This window comes from Argentina silus, assembly GCF_951799395.1.
Source record: "Argentina silus genome assembly, chromosome: 4".
Lineage (NCBI taxonomy): Eukaryota > Metazoa > Chordata > Actinopteri > Argentiniformes > Argentinidae > Argentina > Argentina silus.
This window is the reverse complement of record NC_139658.1, coordinates 2,362,895-2,367,587: the sequence shown is the minus strand read 5'-3', so window position 1 is coordinate 2,367,587 and position 4,693 is coordinate 2,362,895. Positions and strand designations below refer to the sequence as shown.

Genomic DNA, 4,693 nt, shown 5'->3' with positions numbered 1-4,693 from the left:
CAGGGGGAAAGAAATGTTAAGTCACACAGAATAGTTATTTAAATGGTTAGGTCACACAACTGTAACTGACAAGTATGAGATTGGAGCCTACACAGACAGATGGTTAGGGCAGGCAGGGTACTAGGCAGGGTATACAGTAGCTGGTCTCTCTCACCACTGTCAGTACATGGTGTTGGACTTCCATCAGTGCTTTGACCTCCCTCCTCCCTCTGCCCATGATGGACACTTTTTCTGGGCTTAGGAGCCTCCATGCAGACACTGGCCCTCACTATCCCCAGGGCCCCTGCTCTCTAGCCTCCTATTTCATGATGTATTTGACTGTTCTCTTCCTTACAGTCCCTTGGCTGGTTCAGTATGCTGTGGTGTAGCTGTAAAGAGAATTGCCAATTAGATTTCAGCGACACAAAACTAAAAGTGTCCAACAATTATTGACAGAATCACTTTGACATGCATGCAAACATTTTCAAATACTGTATTCATATTCTGTTAATATAGGAGAGGATAGATTGTTGCATACTTTATGAGTGTTTTGTAGGCGCAGAGGAATATCAGTAAGCCTTGGTGCAGTAGACTACAAAGCAACTGGGTGAAATTGCTGAGCAGGAGACAGCTTGGCTACACCTGTCACGTGTTTACACCCAACCCTACCTACTTCAGACAGTGGAGCACTGGCCCAGTTCTAAAGATATATCTGACCATGACATTCACACAATAGGCTACTACAGCAGAACACAATAAGGACTAACACATTGACGATTACCTATCTCATACTGACACTGCCTGTTCTGTGTACGTGATAATCTAGCCTAGGACATCCATAGTGTAGGCTATTTACATAATAGGCTACAACACCACCGTGTCAATTCGCGCGTAAAGACCTCGGCATCACCTTCTGTGACGCCAGAACGTTCCCATCCAGTGTCCCTTCAAAGAGATTGCCCGAAGGCGCGTTGCCTAGATTTACATTGTTCGCGACCTACATTGACAGCAGGAAAAGCTATGTTTTTGGTTTTGAATTGTCAGTGTTTCTGGAGAAAGGTAGTTGTCAAAAAAGCGCGGAATGCACTCACCTCAACAACTGATGTGGCGCGTTCTCCGTGCAGGATCGCACCTGCGCAATCTCTTCACTCTTCACTGATCTCTGATTGACATTTCTCCCTGCTGCCTGTTTACTGTCTCCATAACAACCTCGAGTAGGACTGCGAAAAGGGAAAAGTCAGTGAAAGGACTGCAAAGACACTGGAATATGTGTAGGCCTAAATGTTTGAATATATTTCAGTCATTGTGACGTAGCCTGAACCAGTTCCACATGAGAAGACATGATGACACAGATGTAAACCATTTTTACCCAGACGTGAAGTTAAAATTCTATATGAATGACTATTGTGTGATATAGCTCACCTCCATGAACTCATACCATTAATGTTTTATACTGCTACTCCACATTGAGGTCGAATTAATGAAAATCTAATAAACTGTGTAGGCCTAAATTCTTTGTTGCACATCTTTCATGATGCTTCGCTCTCTGCTCCTGAGATTTGTTGAATGTGAATGAACGACCACTCATCTTCAGCTGTTACATTGTTGAAATGCCTTAAATGTATCTCCCCGAAATGTGTATGATTATATTAATGCCGCTAGATGGCGATCAATGCCCATATACAACCAATGACAGAAATGCTTGGGATATCCTAGCTAGGACACCAGCAAAGCCATATGCCAATGCCTACAACTAGGCTTTGTTACTGACCTTAATATGGTAGATGATAGGCCTATATGTGTTCAAATCATGGCTATACCTCAGCCATAATTTTCAACCATAACCATGTAAAGAGACACACAGGGTAAGTCCCTCTCTCACGGTCCACAGCTCCCTATGGGATATGAATGTGCAAGGTCATGGCTGTCATCCTATGGCCAGAGCCTTCTGGGGGCCAGGAACCAGGAACCAGCAAAGTCATTCAGGGCTATCTCACCAGGGACATGACAGGGGTTAACTCAAGTCATACAGCTGGTGAAATAGACTAGCTTAAATGTCTATTTTTCTACCATATGACGAGATAGGCCACTGCTCAAAACTACAGAATTGGCAGTAGCTATATTAGGAACCGGTGAGAGCTATATTAGCTATATGAGAACCTGCATGGAACAGCTGTAACCTTTAAGTATCAAGATCAAAAGCAGGGTTTCACACCGTCGTTTAAAAAGTCTCCTGGCTTCTCCTGTCCTCTAGGCAAATGTATATTGCTAATGATCATCGTGTTAGCTTTAAACACATATAGAGCTATTGAATCCTATTCACAGCTGATGGTGAATAAGAGGCTGAATACATAGTGGATGACGGAAGCCCTGGGGCTAGGTGGATTGTACTGAGCTTTTGTTCTGTTTGTTCTTCTCATTAAAACTAAACTGAGGGGCAGGTGGGCTTTGTGTTAATTCTGAGCTCATACATGCTCAGTGATGCGCACCCACTGTTTGCACAATCACTTATTACGCTGTTTTAAGTGGCCGCCAGACTCAGGTTCTACTCAGATTCTACCTAGGTTATTTGTCCCTGTCATGAATACTTGTGGAGAGGCCTAACTTCATTCATTCCCAGATGCAGAGTTCACAGCTCAGTCACAGCTCTAATCCTCCTCCTTAATATAAAATTCAGCTTAGTAGTGGTAACTTCTTCACTCCTCTGGCATGGCCAGTAAACCTTTATTGGTGTTTGAAGAGGATAGCACTCCATTTGGAGGGTTGGGTAAATAATACTTAACTCAAAACAGATCCACAGGCTCAAGGTTTATATGGCTGGGAAGGACAGGAGGCAAACAGTGGCTAAGTGTATGAGGGTTGTGGGGGTGTTGAGGAGAGGATGAATACAGTGCAATTGTGAGTGGGAATGTGTGTGTGTGTGTGTGTGTGTGTGTGTGTGTGTGTGTGTGTGTGTGTGTGTGTGTGCGCGCGCGTGCGTGTGCATGCGTGCATGCGCGTATGCTTGTGTGTGTGCATGTGTGTGTGCGTGCATGCTTGCGTGTGTTTATGCATGTGTATGTCTTGACAGAGAGGGCCTCTCTGTCCATTGGACCTTTGTTTTCGAGTCTGTGCTAGCTATCTCTCTCTCTCTCTGGCTGTCCTCCTACTCCACCTCCATCCCTGCGTTCCAGTGTTGGAGCTGAACAGAGAGAGAGAGTGGGGCTAAAGGAGACACAGAGGTTCAGACAGCTGCTGTGGTCCCTCCAGTGTAAGGAGCCTCTGTCCAGATAGACCCCGCCCAGACTCCTCTGCCTCACAGAGCCCCATTGTCCTCACAGTGACTGCTTCTACTATTGTGATGTCATAGTTTGTCATCCCCAGAGCTGTTGTTGCTGTTGTGGTTAACTTTTTACTGTCAGATATTTTAGAGGGGAGAGAAAAATCACAAACACACATTGTTGGGACATAAACACACTCACACACACATGCTTATACACACACGCATGCATAGACAGAAACTCACACTCACAACTATGTACCATCTATGCCCTATGCACAGAGAGTCATAAACACAGACACATAGGCCTAGAAACTCTTGTTTTATTGTTTGAGATCCAGCTTCACACATTAATCAGTCCTTTCTCATATGCTATAACTCATATGTCATGAGATACAGTACACATAAACATACTATAACCCTCAGCTTTTTGAACCTTCCTTTATCATGCCTCATTTGCATGTCATTTGCATGGCAGTTGAAGTTCCTTTTGTACAACTCCTGAATTTGCCAGCACATGCAAATAAACCTTTTTCTTTTTCATGTAGCTCAGGGGACAGGGATGTTTTTACTGTGGGGTGAAGTGGAGGTACGTGGGGGGTGGGGGCCCTCCCCACATCCCCCTCATATCCCTCCAGGGCCAGGTACAGGAACACCACTACCCCAGAGACTCTCTCACAGGATAAGACGAAACAAGAGTTGACACATGAACAGAACAGCAGACTTTTGTTTACTTTGTGAGCTGTCTGTTCAACATGATTATATCAGTAGGAGCTAATTTTGGAGATACTATTTAGCAGTCTGTTTTATGTTAATGCCTAGACTCTAGTGACACATCAGACGCACAACACACCTAGAGATATGTGGAGGTTACTCTGGCAACCGATATAAGATCTGCAACACAAATCACTGTGTTGTAGACATAACATTCTGGTCATATTTACTTTATTGTAGTGTTTCCTGGGTCTCGCCCACTGCCTGTGTTTACCTGAAAACACTTTGCATTAAATCCCTCCCCTTACTTGCTCTGGACCAATGATGGAGCTCCCTGAGCTGGCGGGCTGTCTCCTGTTGGTTGGCTACAGTTTCCACTACACAGTTTTGTTTGTATCACCAGGGGATATAGTGGGAGATAACAGCATAGGAACAACAGCAACAACATAGGTAGATAGAGCGCGGCGCATTAGAGCGCGGCGCATTAGAGCGCGGCTTGTCTTTCACTGTATTTGGACAGTAGAGGTCAAAGCTGTTGAGAAATGTCTTGTACGGCGATGGAGATAAGGCCAGATAAGAGAGGTATGTGGAGAGCATCAATATGCACTCAGAGCTGAGCTAGGAAAGACACGTTTGTATGGAGACATATATTGCAAGCTCACAAACACACACATATGCAGATACACATTCATACAATGCGCATGCACATACACACACACGCGCGCACACGCGCACACACAC

General features: G+C 44.7%; 1 long non-coding RNA gene across 1 annotated transcript in view; it reads right to left on the bottom strand.

Moving 5' to 3' along the window:
- Positions 1 to 267: 267 nt before the first annotated feature.
- The window catches only part of LOC310803430, a 6,915-nt gene continuing 2,489 nt past the window's right edge, over positions 268 to 4,693 (bottom strand). Inside the window, exons 2-3 of the long non-coding RNA XR_014554181.1 lie at positions 1,071 to 1,199; positions 268 to 368 (exon numbers count right to left, since the gene is read on the bottom strand). This is a non-coding gene — a long non-coding RNA (uncharacterized lncRNA). The remainder of the gene's footprint in view (positions 369 to 1,070; positions 1,200 to 4,693) is intronic.